The 22,260-nt window shown below is 43.0% G+C and overlaps 1 protein-coding gene across 1 annotated transcript in view; it reads right to left on the bottom strand.

Annotated features, from left to right (window-relative positions):
- The window catches only part of LOC111155259 (neuronal cell adhesion molecule), a 287,921-nt gene that overhangs the window by 222,771 nt on the left and 42,890 nt on the right, over positions 1-22,260 (bottom strand). Inside the window, exon 2 of the mRNA XM_022515369.1 lies at positions 6,861-7,023. The gene's annotated coding sequence lies outside the window, so the exon portion shown is untranslated. The remainder of the gene's footprint in view (positions 1-6,860; positions 7,024-22,260) is intronic.

The following is a 22,260-nucleotide window of genomic DNA, read 5'->3' as shown; positions in this document are numbered from 1 at the left end:
GTATTTCCCAACAACCCTCGTCCAGCAGGACTCTGTGCTCTAACCTACTGGGTAGAAGGAGGGTTTCAATACTTGGAAACTATTTCAAACTCTAAATACTTTATTTATTTTTATTTTATTATTTATTTATTTATGCGTGAGAGTGTGGGTGGGGGGATGAGATCAGAGGGAGAAAGAGAAAGAGAATCTTTTCTTTTATTTTTTTTAAAGATTTTATTTATCTATTTGGCAGAGAAATCACAAGTAGGCAGAGAGGCAGGCAGAGAGAGAGAGATAGAGGGAAGCAGGCTCCCCACTGAGCAGAGAGTCCGATGTGGGGCTCGATCCCAGGACCCTGAGATCATGACCTGAGCTGAAGGCAGAGGCTTAACCCACTGAGCCACCCAGATGCTGGAGAAAGAGAATCGTAAGCAGGCTCCAGACCTAGCATGGACCTCCATGCCGGACTCTATCTCATGACCCTGAGATCAAATCTCATGGTCATGACGAACCGAGCTGAAATCAAGAGTTGGGTGCTTGGTCGACTGAACCACCCAGGCACCCCCCAAACTCGAAATACTTTTAAGTAGTGACTCCACAGCTACCATAAACTCTATCCACTGTGTTGTCTGCAAGATAGCGCTTGTAATACCCACACTGGCAGGGGAGCAGAAAGCAGCCGGCCAGTGCTGTTGCATTCTCTGCCCTGCCCACAGCAAGAGAGCTCAGGAGAAGACCTTATGACTAAGCCAAACTACAGGGGAGAAAGGCTGGTGCACCCTTTCCCAGCCATCCTCCTATCTTGGGCTGTCTTCAGTGGCTCCCATATCTGTCCATCCTTGTTCATGCTGTTTTTCTGTCCACATAGCCAAGCTATGAAGAGGGCGAATGTATCAACGTCTCCCTAAACCAGCCCCCTTACCAGACGAAGGGAGGTTCACCTGCTTCCCATACCCACGACAGACCATTTCCACACCAGTTCCATAAACACAAAGTGTCACGGGTTGCACGTTTTGGAGACGTCACGTTCATTTGTGTCTTTTGCACACGGGACATGAATGAGACAGAAAAAGACACGCAGAGAGAGGCACAGACCGATAAAAGGGAGAGACCAAAACAGGAAGACCTATTTCTTGGGCCCTGCACACACACTAGTGTAAACTCCTTTTGTTACTGGCAGCTTTTGGGATGAGTGACTCAGGCTCTATACGCGCACTCTGACGACTCATGGCCCACTGCTCTCACAGCAATGACTGGCCACTCTGTGAACTTCAGAGAACAGTCCATTGTCCTTGAGACCACCTACAACTCGCAAGCATGTGCCATCCATCTAAGCTACACCAACTCAGCTTTTCCATAAATTCATTTTCTAGACACAAAATCCATCGGGTACTGTAATGTATTTGACCAAATCAGAAATACCTTGGCCTTAAAAGAGTTGGTTTTAAAATAATTAATGAATGCTTTTTTTTTTTTTTTATGTATGAGAGTTGTATTTTATTTAAAAAGGGCAAATAATGGGGCACCTGGATGGCTCAGTGGGTTAAAGCCTCTGCCTTTGGCTCAGGTCATGACCCAGGGTCCTGGGATCGAGCCCCGAGCTGGGCTCTCTGCTCGGCGGGGAGCCTTTCTCCTCCTCTTTCTCTCCTTTCCTCTCTGCCTCCTTGTGATCTCTGTCTGTCAAATAAATTTTAAAAAAATCTTAAAAAAAAATAAAAAATAAAAAGGGCAAATAAGGGGTGCCTGGGTGGCTCAGTTGGTTAAGCAGCTGCCTTCGGCTCAGGTCATGATTCTAGGGTCCTGGGATCGAGCCCTGCATCTGGCTCCCTGGTCAGTGGAGGGCCTGCTTCTCTCTCTCTTCCTCTGCCTGCTGCTCTGCTTACTTGTGCTCTCTCTCTCTCTCTCTGTCAAATAAAAAAAATAAAATAAAAAGGGCAAATAAGGGGTGCCTGGGTGGCTCAGTGGTTTAAGCCTCTGCCTTTGGCTCAGGTCATGATCCCAGGGCCCTGGGATCGAGCCCCGCATCGGGCTCTCTGCTCAGCAGGGAGCCTGCTTTCCCCTCTCTCTCTACCTGCCTCTCTGCCTAATTGTGATCTCTCTCTCTGTGTCAAATGAATAAATAAATAAATAATTTTTTTTTTAAAGGGGCAAATAAAACTGGAAACCGGCTTGCACAGCCAGTACTTGAACTGTGTGCAAATGTGGCTAACAAAACTGTTGTGACTGAAAGTACCCACTGGGGGGATGACACCTGGGTGGCTCAGTGGGTTAGGTGTCTGCCTTCAGCTCAGGTCATGATCCCAGGTCCCTGCTCAGGGGGGGATTCTGCTTCTCCCTCTTCCTTGTTCTTGCATGTTCTTGCTCTCTCTCTCTCTCTCTGTCAAATAAATAAATAAAATCTTAAAAAAAAAAAAGAAACTACATACTAGGGAAAAATTGGCTGGATGACAAATATTGAGATGATTATCTGTTTCTTAAACTAGAACTGAAACATGGGTGGTTTTGATTGTCCACTGATCCTACATTTCAGTAGTGGAAACAGCTTAGACAAAAAAAAAAAAAAAAAGCAAAAACAAACAAAAACAACCAAAAGCTATGTTTAAAAAGTTTAAAACTGGGGCGCCTGAGTGGCTTAGTCATTAAGCATCTGCCTTCAGCTCAGGTCATGATCCCAGGATCCTGGGATGGAGCCCTGCATCGGGCTCCCTGCTCAGTGGGAGGCCTGCTTCTCCCTCTCCCACTCCCCCTGCTGTGTTCCCTCTCTCACTCTCAATCTCTCTGTTAAATAAATAAATAAAATATTTCAAGAAAAACTTTTTAAATTAACAAAATCAAATACATTCACCAAGGCCTAAAATAATAAAGCCAAATCTGTTTATTGAGTGGAGAGCGACTGGCCAGGGCAAATGCCATCGGTGTGAACGGACTGACTTCATTCAATTTCTTATTACTTTAAGATGTCTAGGTAACCTCACAGTGCACTAAAGACGTGGAACAAAAGAAAATAAGTAGGTGGAAGGGGAAGCCTGAGTTTCAATAAACCAGGGCTCTGGGTCTAGCTGTTAGCATTAGGTCATTTACTTAATTTTGCTTCAAATTAATTTTCTTTTGTGTAAAAGTGAAAGTGATAGATTAGCGGATCTGTGAAGTTTCTGGAAAGATAGTAAAGAAACGGACTAGAAAGAGTAAAAAGGAGGCATTTTGTGATTTTCTAACAGGTCTTAAGGGAAAAAGTCAGTAAGCTAATTAAAGCCATAGTAATCAAATAAAATTCACTCAAAATAGTATGATTGTCTGTATTATTTGAATTTAAAATTTTTACCCACGACATTCCCTCAAAGAAGGCTCTGAGTAATGTCTAAGTGGGGTAGACTGCTCTGAAACAGTGAAGCCTCTGTTATAATGACCTCCCTTCATGATGTGCTGCGTGATGCTGGGAAAACCCGAAGGAGGGACCCTGACGCACCCTGGAGAAGGCAGGAAAGATCCTGCTCCGTCTCCCGCGGACAACGCTCGAATCCTGGGCAGAGCACTGAAGGTGAAGACTAGATAAGAAACCAGGAGAGAAACAGAAAAAGAATTACCCTTTGAAAAACAAAGCATGTTCCTTACATAATTTCTGTAAATACTGTGAATTCAAATGAAGAATGGCACTGGCTTACAACTCTGAAATCTTGGGGTTTTCATTGTTTTGTTTTGTTTTTAAATATTGGCTTAAAGCAATGTCCACAATAGCCAAACTATGGAAAGATCCTAGATGTCCATCAACAGATGAATGGATAAAGAAGAAGTGGTGTATATATACAATGGAATATTATGCAGCCATCAAAACCCCCCAAATCTTGTCATTTGCAACAATATGGATGGAACCAGATGTAGATGGAACTAAGCAAAATAAGTCAATCAGAGAGGGACAATTATATGATCTCACTGATTTGAGGAATTTGAGAAACAAGACAGAGGATCATAGGGGAAGGGAGGGGAAAATGAAACAAGATGAAACCAGAGAGGGAGACAAACCTTAAGGAACTCTTGGTCTCAGGAAACAAACTGAGGGTTGCTGGAGTGGAGGCGGATGGGAGGGATTGGGTGGCTGGGTGATGGACAGTGGGGAGGGTTTTTGCTATGATGAGCACTATGAACTGTGTAAGACTGATGAGTCACAGACCTGTACCCCTGAAGCAAATTATACATTATATGTTAATAAAAAATAAAATAAATAAATACTGGTTTAAATTTCCTTTCACCAAACAAATAAAATCTCTACATTTGTCCCTAGGAAAAGATCCTTATTTATTTATTTATTGAGAGAGCACATGTGTGCTCATGGTGCATGAGCATGGTCTGGGAGACCAAGAGGGAGAGGGAGAGAGAGAATCTCAAGCAGACTCCCTGGTGCGTGCCACGAAGCCCAATGCAGGGCTCAATTCCACAACCCTGAGATCGTGACCTGAGCTGAAATCAAGAGTCAGACGCTCAATTAACTGAGCCACCCAGGGGCCCCCTAATTTATTAGACCAAGAAAATACAAGGAACGGGGCACCTGGGTGGCTCAGTGGGTTAGGGCCTCTGCGTTCGGCTCAGGAGATGATCTCAGGGTCCTGGGATCAAGCCCTGCATCGGGCTCTCTGCTCCACAGGGAGCCTGCTTCCTCCTGCCTCTCTGCCTGGTTGTGATTTCTCTCTGTCAAATAAATAAAATATTTAAAAAAGAAAATACAAGGAATAACTATAGATACAAATGAAATGATGGATCGAGTCAAAATGAAATGGAAATTGAGAATGTGGTGAGTTGTGTTTTAAGTGTGTGAGCGAGTCATTTTATTTATTCAACTATATTGACATAATGTTACACTAGTTTCAGGTGTACAACATAATGATTCAACAGTTACACACTGTATGAAATGCTCAGCACAACTGGTGTAGTCATCATCTCTCACCAAACAACAGTAGTACAATATCATTGACTGTATTCTCTATGCTGTACATTTTCATCCCCATGACTTATGTATTTTATTTTATTTTATTTATTTTTAGAGAGGGAGGTAGAGAGTTGGGGGGCTGTGGAGGGAAGGGGCAAAGGGAGAGAGAATCCCAAGCAGGCTTCACACACAGCACAGAGTCCCACATTGGGCTCGATGTCACAACCCAGAGACCACGACCTGAGCCGAAACCAAGAGTCAGACGCTCAAACAACTGAGCCACGCAGGTGCTCCTATTTATTTCGTAACTGGAAGTTTATACCTCTTAATCCCCTCCCCCTATTGCACCCATCTCCCCACATCCCCCCATCTGACAAGCACCAATTTGTTCTCTACATATGTGAGTCTCTTTTTGGGTGTGTGTGTGTGTGTGTGTGTGTGTGTGTGTGTGTGTGTGTTCATTTGTTTGGGGTTTTAAATTCCATATATAAGTGAAATCATGATTTTCGTCTATTTCCTATCTGACTTATTTTGAAAGCTTAAGTACAAAATCAAAGTTACATTTCAAAAAAGATTTTTAACTATTGCCTGTAACTCCCAAGTCAATATTTCTGGCCTGAAACCCTCCCCTAACCTCCGTGCCTACACTTCCAGCTGCCCAGTGCACATTTCCACCTAGATGTCTCGTGTATACCTCAAAGTCCTCTCCTCCCCAAGACATGGTCTGCTTACCCTCTAAACTCCCTTTATGTCATGGGAGTCAGAAACCTGAGAATCCCAGGTCCTAACATTTTCTCACTTCCAATGCCCAAACCATGGCCAAATCCAGCACAATCTAGCTCTGTCAAAGCTCTCTTCCTCTACTCCTCACTGCTTCTTCTCTAATTTCATCCTCTCATCTCTTTACCAGATCCACCCAAAAGAAGTCTTCCTTCAATCTTGCTCACCTCCAGGTGCTTCTCTACAGTCTCTCTGAGGTAACATACCTAAAATACCAATGGCCGCCATCTTAAAACCCTCAGTGCTTACACACACACACACACACACACACACACACACACACACACACTTCATACCTGTGGTTCAACAACCCTGAACAAGTTACTACTTCTGCATGCAGGCTTCACACCTCTCCCACCGCTCCTGCCGGCAACACCCTCCTCCACTCCACCAGGCCAACTCCTACTCATCTTTCAAGGGCCCTTTCAGGGGTCACCTCCTCCAAGAAGCCTACTTTTACACACAGAATTTCTGGCCACAGGCTGCATTCAATGTCTTTTTCCTTCCTTGATGCACTCTCAATACACTTTCATCGTGTTGGAGTTGGTCAGAGCTATTTACGTGTCTGTCTCTTGCATTCGACAGATATTCCCTGAAGGTGAAGACTTACTACTTTTGCTTCTTGAGATCCTAGCGAAATTTACAAAAATCAAAATCAAAATGAATCAAACTATAAAGAAAAATAGATTGGAGGGTATAAGAGTATTTTGGAGGATTTCAAATATTTGGAAATAGTAATTGTTTTTCTTACTTACACAAATAATATTTCATGGTTTACAAAGTGCTTTCATATATACTATTTTGTTTTATCCTTAAAAAAATTCTAAAAGGCAGGGCAAGGCAGGTATGAAGGCTCTCAGAAACCCTAAATACATAAGAAACTCCTCTAAAAGAGAAATGTTATTGATTTTTCAAGGTGCACAGGTGTGCGTGTGTGTTCAAATAAGTCTTCTTAGATCAGAGCTACAACTTCAAATAAATTCCTGTTGCATCAAAATAGTCACTTGATTTCCTTCATAGCTACTAAAAAATTCTCCTGAAAAAGAAAAGCTCTCAATTCTTTGCAGAGAATTTTCAATAATCTATTTCCTCATACACTCTTTTCCAAGAAGTCAATTTTAGAACACAGAACAGCTCATTTAGATTTCTACAGACAAAGAGAAAACTGATTCGCTCTCACCTTTAGAAGATCCACTGGGGCCCAAAGCCTCCTGAACGTTTCCCTGAGGCTTGAAAGCTGTCCTTTTCTCAGAATGATGCCAACAGCTCAGAGTAGCTTTGGCCAAAGTCTTCAGCAAACAGGGCAGTGGGTGCTGTGCTGAGGAAGATTATCACAAGGATTCCTGAATAGGAAAAAAAAAACCAAAACACAGAAGAGTGTAAATAGTTTTGGGTTAGTTAATTCTATCAAGCCGATATTTCATTCTACCATCCTACTAAATTTGACAAGGGGGAACTTAATACATATTAAATTCCATGATTAATTTCTGTAGTTAAGAACATCAATGTCTTAAGACCTTAATCTATTTATTGGCCACAGGTAATGAAAACAGGTAACGTAATTCCAGTTATATTTTAGCGTAGGATAGGAGTCTGAATGACCCCTGAACAGCAGGAAACAACTGTGCACACAAATTAAAGAGGGAAAAAAAGGCACTTGATCTTATTCTGCTCTAATACTTCATGGGAATACCGGTTGCCTTACAATCACATCAGCACACAGGCTGTGCCTGGGAAGAATCTAATACCGACCGAAAAGAACAAACAGTGACAAGCAAAGTATTTGATCAAGGTTGACGATGTCAGGGAGGAACTCAGCAATGCAATTACATTTTAGAGGTGGCTTTGAAGGTGGTGAGAAAAGAGTGTCTGGGAATAAAAGGGGTTGCTAAACACATCACCGTAAGAAAACAAGCACAAGGTTAAGGTAGAAAGACGGGGAATGAAGCCTTCATTAAATGGAAACCACCTTACAGAAGCGCTGAATATTGTGTTTGCTTAATACCTCACTTTCAAGAGAAATGGTAAAAGTCACAGAAAAGAGTATTCAGAAAACCTCTTTGAAACCAAAACTTGGGGTCAGTGTGCAGCGAGGTGAGCAGGAGGTGGGAGTGCTAGACCTGCTCCCAGCGCTAAGGGTCTGACCTTGGGCTCGCTAAGTGCTTCTCAACCTTGCGGGCACCGGGGGAGCTTGTAGAAAGTATTGCTGGCTTGGCTCCGTCCAGGCCAGATAAATCCCTGACATGAAATCAGCATTTCTTCCAAAGACACAAAGTCAGAGAAGATGTTTCCAGATGGCTCATCTAGCTTGAACATTCGGCCTCTCCCTAACATTCGGTGTCTCCCTAACGGTTTGCAGCTTTGATAACTCGTTTGTTTTAAAACAAATGTGATTTAGGGGCACTTGGGTAGCTGAGTGGGTTGAGGCCTCTGCCTTTGGCTCGGGTCATGATTCCAGGGTCCTGGGATCAAGCCCCGCATCAGGCTCTCTGCTCGGTGGGGAGCCTGCTTCCCCCTCTCTCTCTGCCTGCCTCTCTGCCTACTTGTGACCTCTATCTGTCAAACAGATAAATAAAATCTTAAAAAAACAAAACAAACAAACAAAAAAAACAAATGTGATTTAAATTATTAGTATCCAAAGTTTAAAACCCTATAAACTTAAACCATGCCCTAATTTTCGAGAACAAGAGACTGAGGCTCTGAGAAGTACAGTGACATAGGCAAGGTCCAAGCAAAAGAACACCACTAGGACGGAATCAAGTCTTCTGGGGGAGGTATGTCAACTGGACACAAGATTCTCTCCAGCTGGGCCGGTAAGACCAGAAGACATGGAGCCACACCAGCACTAGGCTCTCTGGCCTCCCACCCCTTACAGAATAATAAAGATAAGAAAGAATCCTACTAGCTAAATGACAGCACTTCATATGAGCTGGACCCTGCTAAGAAGTGCTTCAATCCTCACAAAATTCTCAGACCCAACTAATATTATTATAATAGTTTATTTATAATTTACAGATGAGGAAATTGAAGCCAAGTGAGCTTAGTCTTGTCTCCAGAAAGGGGGAACTAGAACTTTAACAAAGCTAGTCTCTCTCCTAACCATGTATTTCCTGGGAGGAATACAGTTAACAGAAAGTTGGAGGTAAAGCTACTCCATTCGGTGTTGGCTTCTGTCTTTTTTGGTCACGGTGCATTCTCACGCTGGCAAGTGGGAGAAGAGGCATCCTGGAGTCTTCCTGGTGCTTTCAGATTTTCTCAGATTAAATGCTAATTTCTGTTGTTTGTGACAGGAATAACATTTTATGGAATGATTTTTATTCTCCCTTCACAACACACACACACACACACACACACACACACCACGCCATACATACTACCATACCACACACACCACACACATACAAACACCACATATATGCCACACATATACCACATACACACCACACACGCCACACACAAACACACACACCACACACACATAAACACAATACCACACGCACACCACACACACATACACCACACATATGCACACCACACATACACCACACACACACACACACACACTCACTATGTCACACATGTGCACACACACACACTTCCAAATTAATAGTTTGAACAGTGAGATTTACTTACACTACTTTAGAGACTTCAGTTGCTTGGGAAACTATCTGAAGATCTGCCACCAATATCTGCCCTAACTGACTCAGGTCATCATGAATCTGAATTTAAAAGCCTAACTGAAGTATCTGGAACATCGTTTACAATTCATTTGGAAAAAAATGATCAAACATCCTCACACTTTCCTTCAACCGTCTTGCAGTAGTATCCCTGTTGTAGTTTGCTGCCCCATTACATTTACATTATGTAAATTATCCCCTTTCTTTAAATGGCATTGTTATTGACTATAATAAAATCCAATTTACAAATATTCCACATATGAACTATATTTTATTTAAGAGGCTAAGGCAAAAACACTATTATTTCTGACACCTTAGGCCTATCCTAATTATACGGTGGCAGGATTTTCTTCATGGCTCATTTTAGTAATAATGCAAAAAGATGGTTTTCATTAGACCTTTCTGGAAAGAAATAAAAGAGTGGCAATAAAGATAAAAACACATGATTTTGGAAATTGGAGGGGGCCTAGAAGGTCACTGTATCCAACCACCTATCTGCTTATGGCCTTTTCCATTTCAAGGGACTCTGTACGAGGCTGAACACCGCTTCCTGTAGCTTTCACTCATTGGTCCCAGTTCTGGCCTTTGGAGACATATCCAGATTCACATTCTAACGTAAACTTCCCAGCCACAGCCTGCTGCTCCGAAAAGCGGGGGTGAGCTGTGGTTTGAGCAGAGGTGGCCACTGACTGGACCGCGGTGGGCATCTGATGCAGGGATGCCCCACAGAGGCTGGTGGATGATCCATGAGGTAGCTCTGTGCAAGAGTCCTGCGCCAGAAGTGAGATGATAAGCAGCCACGTCAATCAAACCAGCTTTCTCTGGGATTTAGAGATGATGTCACGTGTCAGAGGAGAACTTCCAGAATACGCCGAGGGAAGCAGAAAGGCCAAAAGAGGGATCATGAGAGAGAGAAGGCATCCCTGAGGTTGTCTGATCCTGATAATGCCCGACTTTCCAGACCCAGACTGGGAAGTCCCAGCTCCTCAGGGGCCCCTGAGCCTCTCAGTTCTCTACTGCTCCAAACACGCCATACATACAGACTAAAATGGTGGAACCTCATTTACTGGCTGTTCTTACAGCTGTGAGTCAGGTGGACTACGAAGAGCTCCCTTATCTTTCTGAAGGTATTGTTGTCAGAACCAAGTAAATGCTTTATTTTCACCCCATTAATATTTCACCTTTTTAAAATGGAGTTCATTACTCCAACTTGCCCAAAAATTCTCAACCTCTCCATGCTGCCTTTCCAGAATAGTCATTTTGCCTTTCACCTTCGTGCCATCGACAAATTAGACAAGGATGCCATCTACAATGATGTTCATGTCATGACAAAAATACTAAATAAGGCACTATGTCACAAAGAATGTTATTAAAAATAGCAAAATCCAAACTATTAATAAATAAAAATGAATGTATTTTTAGTCTCAATGTCATTACCTAAAATTAATAATTACCAAGTCTCCAAACTGACTGCAAATCATCCTGAAGCTATAAATAGCTACATAAACCGACATGACCAAGCAATTCATCTGCTGAATAAAGGTTTTAACATTTAACTCAGTAGAAATGGCAAAACCCAGAAGAATTAGATTCTAGCATCATTAGAGAAAATTAGGTCATAGTTGAGATAATTGGCAACATGAACTTTTTCATTAGAATAATTACCTGTGCAGCAGACCAAGGAGTTATGTTTGAGAAACATATTGCAAAAACTGAGCCAAGTTAGCTCCATCCTTCCCGGAGGCAATCATGGAAATTAGCAGAATCTGTCATTTTAGGTCATCTGGTTTGCCCATGCCAAAGTGAAATTGTTCCCCAAAGATCTCAACTGCTTTGTCTAATTTAGCTTTCCGTAAGCCTCACAGGATCTCTCTTTAGAGTAAAGAGCCCCACACAGAAGAGCTTTTTAAGATTTCGTGTCTGCTCTTTCCGTTTTTCTGTCTGCATCATCCCTGTCAGACCATTGAAGCTGCAGTTTCTGCTGATGCTCAGTGTGCCTGCCCAGAACGACACAACCTGTCCTCCCTGCTCTAACCGGACACTTCCAGTCCCCCCCCCCCGCCCCCCCCCCCCCCCCCCCCGCAGACTTTGTGTAAAGTAAGACTGGAAATCCTCAGAGGGACCGCCCATCGTGCCCCGCCTACAAAACAGCCCGCGAGCGTGCTTGTAGATTTCCCGCCATCTCTGCTGAACGCGGAGTCCTTCCTGCCTTGCTTCTTTTTTCTCTGCTGTGTCGAATGTTTCGACCGTTCATTCAACAACTACCGTTTGATCCACTGGGGTCAATGTACTGCCCTGAGAGATACGCCAGGACAACAAAGACTGGGCAGCTCCTGTTCAAAGACAGAGATGAGAGCCAGTAAATACCATCTTGTGTTGAATGGCATTTTGCGACTTATTTTTCACAAAAGTCATCTCACTTGACACTGAAAAACAAGTATTTTTCTTGCCATCTTACAGATAAAAACAAAGCTTCAGTAAGGTTAGGTGAATTACCAGTAATTCATTACAGCTAGTAAACGGGGAGCTTTGGGATTCCTAGTCTAGGTCACTCCCACCGACCCATGGGTGCATACATTGTTTACGCAGCTAGAACGAGTACAGAACAAGATACATAGAAAGCTTACTCTATACTGGGTGCTTTGGGCATATATCTGATCCATATAGTTGATAATAACTTTACGAGGTAGGTGATTTTATGATCTCATCCCATAGGAGGGAAAAGCTAGGACAGGCATAGAAAAGGAACAAATGGCCCAGCGTGGCATGGCTAGTAGGTGGCCAAGGGTGACAAACACCACGAGAGCAGTGCCACCCGGAAGAAATGAGGAGGAAGTCACTGGGTCCGTTGCTAGGAAGGATGCTAAGAAAGTTTGGGAACGTTTTCTAGCATTTCCAGAACACTGAGACTTTTCTTCTCTTGCAAATCCTGTGAGAAGACACTGGCATCAGAGACAAGAAAAACATGGCAGTTCCAAGAAAGGAAGGCAATGTGGCGTTCCCCTTTCCCTCTACCATAGCTAGGGGCGTGTGAGTCACTCGATGGCACAGGGAGCTGCCAACACATGAATGCCATCTGCTGCTTTAATACTTGCAATGTATATTTTCTAATCTTTCAGATTCTTTGGCTGGATCATGTTGGTTAAGCAAAGCAGAGACACAAGACCCTTGGCATTCGTGGCCTCATGTTTGTGGCTGGTGATTTCACAGTGACTGCCCGGGAGGCTCACCGAGAATGTGACACAGCCGTCTGCCAGGACACCAGCTGGAAATACACAAACTCGTTGACTGCCCAGTACCCACACCTCGATGCTGTTTCCTTATTCTGAACCTGATTTCCGGTATGAAAGGAGGGAGCCAGGAAGAAAGGACCTGTGCTCCAGCATTCAGTGAGTGGCTTTCATGGCCCAGAGGAGGGGCTAAGAAGTTCCGACACAAAGCTTCACTTAATCCCACAGTAATCCCACAAAATGGCCATTATTATACCGGTTTTCTACATGGGCATATTAAAGCACCATATACATCCCGAAGTCAGAGAGCTTGTCCATGTCAGAGATGGGATTTGATTGTGGTCTGTCTGACTTGGTGCTATGGCATACCACTTTTTAAAAGAAATTTTATTTATTTTTTAAATTTATTTTCAGTGTTCCAGAATGTATTGTTTAGGCATCACACCCAGTGCTCCATGCAATACGTGCCCTCTACAATACCCACCACCAGCCTCACCCAACCTCCCATTCCCCACCCTTCCAAAACCCTCAGTTAGTTCCTCAGAATCCACAGTCTCTCATGATTCGTCTCCCCCTCCAATTTCCCCCAACTCCCTTCTCCTCTCCATCTCCCCGTGTCCTCCATGTTATTCCTTATGTTCCACAAATAAGCAAAACCATATGATAATTGACTCTCTCTGCTTGACTTATTTCACTCAGCACAATCTCTTCCAGTCCCGTCCATGTTGATACAAAAGTTGGGTATTCATCCTTTCTGATGGAGGCATAATACTCCATAGTGTATATGGACCACATCTTTATCCATCCATCCGTTGAAGGGCATCTTGGTTCTTTCCACAGTTTGGCGACTGTGGCCATTGCTGCTACGAACATTGAGGTACAGATGGCCCTTCTTTTCACTACATCTGTATCTTTGGGGTAAATACCCAGTAGTGCAATTGCAAGTTCATAGGGAAGCTCTATTTTTAATTTCTTAAGGAATCTCCACACTGTTTTCCAAAGTGGCTGCACCAACTTCCATTCCCACCAACAGCGTAAGAGGGTTCCCCTTTCTCCATAGCCTCTCCAACACATGTTGTTTACTGTCTTGTTAACTTTGGCCATTCTAACTGGTGTAAGGTGGTATCTCAATGCGGTTTTGATTTGAATCTCCCTGATGGCTAAACAAAACAAAGAGAGAACCCACAGAATGGGAGAAGATATTCGCAAATGACACTACAGACAAAGGGCTGATATCCAGGATCTATAAAGAACTCCTCAAACTCAACACACAAAAAACAGATAATCATGTCAAAAAATGGGCAGAAAACATGAACAGACACTTCTCCAATGAAGACATACAAATGGCTAACGGAAATATAGCATACCTCTTATGTTTCTGCGGATGTTACTGAACAAACAAACAAATAAACCAAAACTTTGTGAGGAGGGGAAGATGCTGAGAGATAAAACTTCAGTTAATGTTGGAAAGCCAATTAAGTTTAGACATGAGGTACAGTGCTTGACTTAGGATAGTTCCACTTAGGATTTTTTGACTTTAGGATGGTATGAAAGCAATATGCAATCTGTAGAAAATGGACTTCATTTTGAATTTTGAATTAGATCTTTTCCCGGGCTACCAGTATGCTGGGCCATCCTCTCTCGATGCTAGGCAGCGAGCCCCAGCTCTGCCAGCCATGCGATCACTGGGGTCAATGAGTCACACACAGGGAACCGTTCATTCTGTACCCACAGGCCATTCTGTTTGTCACTTTAAGTACAATAGTCAAGAAGTTACATGAGATATTCAACACTTTATTACCAAATCGGCTGTGTGTTGGATTTTACCCAGCTGCTGGCTAATGTAAGCGTTCTGAGCACAAGCAAGGTAGGCCAGAGGCTAAACTGTGATGTTCGGTAGGTTAGGTGTACTAAATGCATTTTAGACTTATAATATTTTCAACTCACAGTAGGTTCATCAGGACGTAACCCCATTGTAAGTTGAAGAAGATACATATATGCAAAAAAAAAAAAAAAAAAGCACAGAGCTCTTAATGGCAATGTGTCCCATGGGAAAAGCCAAACACACTACAAAGCTTTCCATATTCTTGAATTGGAAGATGCCCTAAAGTCTTAGAAATCAGTCCCTGTAGGGCCTGCTGTTTTCCCGGGAATTCAGAGGTAGAGGGAGAAATGTGTCAAAGACAAGAACAGGTCTGGCCTAGCAGCGGATGAAGCATGTGACTCACACGCTCGCTGTGAAGTGCCAATAAATTGCAGGGGGCATTCCGAGGTGGGAGAAAGCATGTCAGGCTGGGATTGGGCAATAAGTAACCGCCCACTTCACTGAGCCGCGGGCAGAGAAAGAAAGGGGTAAAACTGAGTGGTAACGCTAGGGGGCAGCAGAGATGAGGGGTGGTTTTAGGCCAGGGGCGATGTAAGTGCAGGTGCATGAATAAAGACAAAGGAATGAGAAGACACCAAGCAGGGCGGAGAAGGGGCGCGGTGGGGGTAATCGCGAGTGGCAACAGTGGTGGGCAGAGCGCTGACCGGGCAGGGCAGAGGGCTGGGTGCAAGGGACGCAGGCGCAGACTCAGGGAGCCCCCGCCAGACTTCAACCACTTTACCACAACGTGAGGGGTGCGTAGATGCACTTCAGGTCTTCCTCCACTTCCGAGAGAAGACTCCCCAGAAATGAGTTTTCAAGAACGAATGCAACCGCCCCTCCGCGCAAACCTGCTAATTTGCGTATCACCCTGGCCTCTTGCTGAATCACAGCGGGAGTCCGTCAAAATGAAATGAAATGCCAACACACTTCAACCTTAATACAAACGCCTTGCAACCTCGAACTTCAGTTTAATAGAATATACAAAACAAATTTGCTTTGATGACTCTGAAAAGCAACGGAGCCGGTTCCAACTCGAGCGGGGTTTATTTATTTTGCGCAGCTCCGTCATTATTCAAATCGCTCGAGAAGCACTTAGTGGGCGCCTATTGGGTAACGCACAAGCTCAAAGCTGGAATGCTAATGAATTTTATTTCTGTACTTCATTTTGACTGGATTGTTTTAGACAGGCTTTGAGTTTTTATTTGGGGAATCTTCTGCAGCTGATTTTTAGTGGCATTTATTTTTTCTGATTAAAAAAAAGAGTTTTCATTTTTCAAAACATGGAAAGTACCAAAAAATTAAAAGAAAAACATTAAAATAGAATGTTTTCTCCAACCACCAGAAACAAAAATTGTCAATGTTTTGGTCTTTATGTCTTCCACATGTTTTATTTTTTTCTGTATGGATGTGTGTCTATACACATTTTTCTTTTTCTTTTTTTTTTAAGATTTTATTTATTTATTTGACAGATCACAAGTAGGCAGAGAGGCAGGCATAGAGAGAGAGGAGGAAGTAGGCTCCCTGCCGAGCAGAGAGCCCGATGCGGGGCTCGATTCCAGGACCCTGGAATCATGACCCCAGCGGAAGGCAGAGGCTTTAACCCACTGAGCCACCCAGGCGCCCCTGTACACATTTTTCAAAACAGAAGTGGTGTAATAAATTAAACCATTATTTAGTAACCTGCTCTGTTCACCTAACAACTCAAAACAAACATTTCCCCAAGTCATTAACTATCTTACATAATCAATTTTGGTGTCTGGGTAATAGTCTACCATATGAATAAATCATATTCATTTAACCAATTTCCTTGTATGGGCCATTAATGCTATTCCATTTGGCTTTTCTACATCATTTTCTAAAGATCTACTGTTTTATTAGCACTGGCTAGAAAACAATCAGTAAAGTTCTCTCTCTGTTTTTTTAAAGATTTTATTTATTTACTTATTTATTTAAGAGAGAAAAGGGGAGTACAAGCAGGGGGAGGGGCCAAAAGAGAAGGAGAGAGAATCCCAAGCAGACTCTAAGCTGGGCTTGATCTCACAACCCTGAGATCATGACCTGAGTAGAAATCAAGAGCGGGATGCTTAACCAACTGAGCCACCCGGGGAACACCACAGCCAGCTAAGTTCTTACACCACTGATACATGGAGCCTTATTCAGTTACAAAGTTCCATTTCCCTCACTGGGAACTGGTGATCAGTTGACTTCAGGCTGGGTACCTGGACAGAGCAGCTCTAGCCCACATTCTCGCCAGGTTCCGGGCAGGTCCTTCACAGCCCTGTCCCCCAGCCCCCCAGCGCCCCACCCCGGCTATACATCTGCAGCTTGGTAGTCTGCTCTCTACCACGTTAGCCCAGATTACTGTGAAAAGCTTGAACTTTCCAATGAACTTATCAGAGCAGGATCCACGCAGTCTCCAACACCAGGTAATATGTGGAGACAGTCCTTCCTGGGGCAGAGAGTTTGAGCAGAGCACTATTAGTCTGACATAAAAAATAGTAATGTTCCTCATTGTCTTAATGGGTCATATTATGTCTCAAGAGAGACAATGGGATACACTGGGAAATTGTAATTAACTATTTCCATTGGTGTTGTTGGTTTTTGTTTTGTTTTGTTTTGTTTCAGGCGGAGAGGGGGAAGCAGGCTCTCTGCTGAGCAGAGAGCCCAACACAGGGCTCGATCCCAGGACCCAGAGATCATGACCTGAGCCAAAGGCAGAGGCTTTAACCCACTGAGCCACCCAGGCACCCCTTCCATTGATGTTGTTATTAATAAATATTAGATGAGAATACAGTACAAATGATATGCCGTAAGCAGCTCATGGTTTTGGGTGTCTACTGCGAGCTGATCTCAGCCCTGCTGGCACTCGGGAGCCCACAGACAGTGTGGTTATTGCCTTGATGACAACGATGGTGACGCAGGGGAATGCATAAGTCCAAACTCCTCAGACTGTCCATTTTAAACATGTGCAGTTTGTTGTATATTAATTACCTCAATAAAACTGTTAAAAAAAATTAAGACCCTGTCCCGAGTGCCCAAAACCCACACCCGAGATTCTGACTTAATGGGTCTTGAATGGGGCTCTTCATGTGAAGCAGAGAACCATTGATCTAATATATACTGGGGATGAAGAGTGCGCTTATCCGGACAAGCACTGAGTGCTGTATAGAATTATTGAACCATTATCTTGTACACCTGAAACTAATAGAACGCTGTATGATAAAGACTTCAATAAAAAAAGAAAAAATATTTCATTATACTTTGAAAATGCAAAAAAAAAAAAAAAAAGAACTGATAAATTGATGTGACGGACATGAAATTGGTAAGAATCTTTTTAAAGAAGTGATTTTGTCATGTTCAAACGCAAACAATAACAAACCTGCTTTTTAATAAAGTGCTACCCCGCAAAGAAATTCAGAGGCTGGCTTTGATAATTTGCAGTAATTCCTGAACCAAACTCTTAAGAGACTATGGTGTATAAGGCACTCCTCGAGGCAGAGCGTAAATCGTGTGTATGCGTGAAACTGGTAACTTTTTATGAGCCCAACGTTCTCCTGAGTGGATTTAAAACTAAATCAAATTTGGGGCACCTGGGTGGCTCTGTGGGTTAAAGCCTCTGCCTTTGGCTCAGGTCATGATCTCAGGGTCCTGAGATCGAGCCTCGCATCGGGCTCTCTGCTCGGTGGAGAGCCTGCTTCCTCCTCTCTCTCTCTCTGCTTGCTTGTGCTCTCTCTCTCTCAAATAAATGAATAAATAAAATCTTTTATTAAAAAAACTAAATCAAATTCACAAGCTAGTTTAAACATGTATTTATGTAAGAAAAGCTAAACACAGGAAATGTAAAAATGAACCTGTTATGGCCCCAGAGTGTGATCATGGATTCTCTATGAGAGCGGTTCAAATCCAGCAGGTTTTGCTCTATTTGCCAAGCCACAGAACTACCCACAGGCTTTTAGCAAGAATGTGGGAAAAGCTGTCCCAGAAAATTGGAAGCTTCCTGCCAGAGGGCACCATCATCCCCTCCTGACATTTAAGGCTCTGTGCCACGGCTCCATCTATAGATACCAGGATGGCCGACATCCATAATGAAATAGCCAAGCCCTTTCATTAGAGAAAATTAATATTCAATATTCACTCACATATGTCTTTACTCTGTTATTAATAAGAAACTTTGAACATAATTAGTATTGGCTTTGAGTGCAGTTTAGAACTGCGCCCAGCTGGAAAGAAGCCATGGAGCCTAGAGTTTCATTGCTCTCCGAGGCTGAACTCTCTCAAAGGGATTAGAAGAGAAAGAAATGGAACCGTTCAGGAAGAAATGGTCTCCGCCAGTAACTGGGATGACGGTGTGTGGTAGGGGGGACAGAACTGTGGCTGTCCGGGGCATGGCCCGTCTCGGTCCTTGCTGCCTCCGGTCCCCACAATGCACCCCAAAAGGAAATCAGATCAATGAAAGCTCTGCATCAGGGAGCAGGAGGTGGGATGTGTCCAGAGAGCAGCTCAGGGTGAGGCAGGATGTGGGACACCTGGCCAGGTGACACAGGAGAAGAGTAGCAGACTGCTGCGGAGGGACATGACCCCTTTCATCAGAGACGTACAAATGCACACAGGCAGGCAGAAGTCGAGGGCAAAGTCAGGGTGGGTTAAGTGCAGAGCAGTACAAGAAATGTGGATGGGGATAAGTCAGGATTTCCAGACTGCTGACCACTGCCACCACTTCAGCTACATGAAACCATATTGAACTTTTTTCCTCAAGAGAAATAGATGAAATATTTTATATCCCTTCCAGGACAAAGGTAAGTGCACTCTAAATAAGCAGCCCTTATAGCTCCTTCCTACTAATAGCCTATGACAGCTACACTGGCACTAAAACCTGGGGCTCCCCTCGACCCTTCCTCCCCAAATTTCCCCATCTATTGGACACCTGCTGTTGGCCTCTTTAGATCCAATGCCTGGGCCATGCTTCAATTCCATTTCATCCCTGACACCATCCCTCAGCTCACCCCAGTCTCCAGGCACCATGCCTGAGGACCAGGTCACCCCACCTTCATCCCAGTGCCCAGCTAGGGGTCCAGGAACATGGTAATCTCTGGAGGGGGGCACAGTGCCTTAGCCCCCTACCCTGAACACACATTACACACACATTGTTTTAGGTGTCCCCATATGAGAACTGTGGTGGTGAGAAATTCAACTTTAACACAATTTCCCCAGGCAAAACCAATCCTCACCAATCACAGAAACAGAATACTCGCCAGATACAAAATATGCATAGATTTCTGAAGGAAACTGAGATTCTACAGTACCCATATCATAATTCCTAGTTACAAGTTACTAGACCAAAACCAAAATAAAAAAATTATACTGTTATAGCTTTCTTTTTAAAAGAAACTGTATTTGGTTGACTGAATGCCCACTACATCAAGCCACGTATGTGTCCCACCTTTGACATTTCTGCCACTGCTCTGGGTTGGTTTTTAATCATTACAAAAGGGATGCCTGGGTGGCTCAGTCGCTAAGCATCTGCCTTCAGCTCAGGTCATGATCCCAGGGTCCTGGGATCGAGCCCCACATCAGGCTCCCTGCTCAGTGGAGAACCTGCTTCTCCCTCGGCCTGCTGCTCCCCTGCTTGGGCTCTCTCTCTCTCTTAAATAAATAGGCTTTAAATAAATTCAATAAATCATTACAAAAAGCAGAATGCTTTAAAAAACACTAAAAAAAAAAAATACAAGCAGATTCAGAAGAACCTGCTCACTACATAGATTCCTAACTCAGGAAACTCTCACATCTGTAGGCCTACGTTGCATTCTAGTCCACCTGCTACAACTAAATAGACCCTCCAGTTCAAGGTGACAAACTTTATTAATGTATATATACAAAAATGCAAGCCCATGTGTACATACTGAACAGTCCATGATCAAATTTTGGTCTGTGTTCTTGTAATATGATTCATGTCACTACAACTGTGTGTCCCCCAATTATAAAGAAAAGCCTTAGTAAAAGTGATTTCAACCCAAGCTGATACCCATCATACAGACCTTTAAAACATTACATGCCATCGCACCTGAAGACTGGAGGATAATTTTCTCGGAGAAGAGATGAAGGTGTAACACGAGAGTGTGCTCTTTAAAAATCTGATGGGTTTCCAGAGGTGGAAGGGTTGGCAATCCTCACTGCACAGGCAACCCCCTGGGGCACTGGGAGAAACAAGCTGATGCTTGGGCCCCATTCCCAGGGACTTAATTGGTCCAGGGGTGGAGACCAGGCCTTGATCAATTTTTAAAGCTCTTTCTAATGTGTATTAGAGGTAAACCTTCCCCCCAGGTGGATTTTACTTCAATAGAATACTAAGAAGTTTGTAATCAGCAGAGCTGTCGTCCAAGCAAAGAACAAGTCACCTCAAGGGGTGTGGGAGGTGTGGGGGGTGTGGGGGGGTGGATGCTGTTGTAGCAAGTGTGGAGGGAGGGGCTGCATGTCTGAGCTCCTCTCAGGGACAGGGCAGAGCAGCGTCCTCAGATCTTTGAAACTGATTTTTTTCTACATACTAGTTCCACCTGGGGTCAGTATTTAAGTTGCAGGAAGAAAAGAAAAAAGTCTTATTTGCACTGTCCTGCTTACATCAAAACAGGTTTTCTAAAATTTTTCATCTTGTCCGGGTAAAACTTGTTAATCTGCACAATAAAATCAAAATGTTATTCTGTTTTCAGTATTCATCTATTTTTCAAAAATCTTTCCTTGTATAATGAGTTACATTATTATATTCTGATTTTTAATACTCTTTTCTGACTTTCCACCACTTCCCCCTATAAAAGGCCTTTTTAAATAGTTGGCATTTGTTTTTCTTCAGTACATAAAAAAGAATTCCTCATCCTAAGTTCGATGAAATGTCATTGGTACAGAACTACCTATGGCTTCCTTCCCAATTATCTTTCTGTTTTCTCCTTCTTTACTTTTAAGCATAACATGAACATTTCCTCTGACATTTTCTGGGAGATGAACTTTGGTTCTTATTTGCAGGATGATACCTTTGCAGGGGTTTCCCCACCCCAAATTAGGCAGGGGAATACATACAGAAGCAAATAGGATAAATGTCCCAATCCTTAGGTCAGGATTTCTTTCTCTCTCTCTCTCTCTCTCTTTTTTTTTTTTTTTTTTTTTTTTAGTTTTGATCTTTGCTGTTTCTTATATCACTGGGCTGATACCATGTATGTCCTTTTACCACAAGACATTTTCAATGTGTCTTGAGATCCTTCCACACTGGTACAAACGGGTCTATTTCTTGTAACAGACACATAACATGTTGCGCCCCATACATCTCTGTTAACCATTCCACTGCGGACAGATACTTCATTTGAACTCATTTTAACTACTCGAAACAAAATTGCAATGAAAAATGTACAAATATATTTATGTATAAATTCCCCCAAAATTGAATTTCTAGGTCAATAATTTGCATTTCAAATTTTGATAAAAATATAGGACTGCCTTCCAAGAGGGCTGTATTCAAATACTTACAAGAATGTATAAGAAAATCGCTTCTCCATTTCTTTGCCAACACTAGATACCATCAACTTTAATTTTTTTAATCTCAAAGGCAAAAGGCCCTTTTATGTTTTGCCAAAATTTGGATTATGAGCCAAAGTAGAAATAGCAATTTTCTAGATTGTTGTTACATCTATTTTAAAAAGTGATGAAGCTGAACTATCATAACACATGTCTAAAATCTACCCCCAAACCTAGCATTTTGCTTAGATTCTAAGATTCTGACCTTTAGAGATAACTCCCTCCTCTTTACAAATCCTCACAATT

This window comes from Enhydra lutris, unplaced genomic scaffold (genome assembly GCF_002288905.1).
Source record: "Enhydra lutris kenyoni isolate GAN:26980312 unplaced genomic scaffold, ASM228890v2 scaffoldscaffold40, whole genome shotgun sequence".
In the NCBI taxonomy this organism is placed as follows: Eukaryota; Metazoa; Chordata; class Mammalia; order Carnivora; family Mustelidae; genus Enhydra; species Enhydra lutris.
Note: the sequence above shows the minus strand (reverse complement) of the source record. Positions and strands in the feature narration are given on the sequence as shown.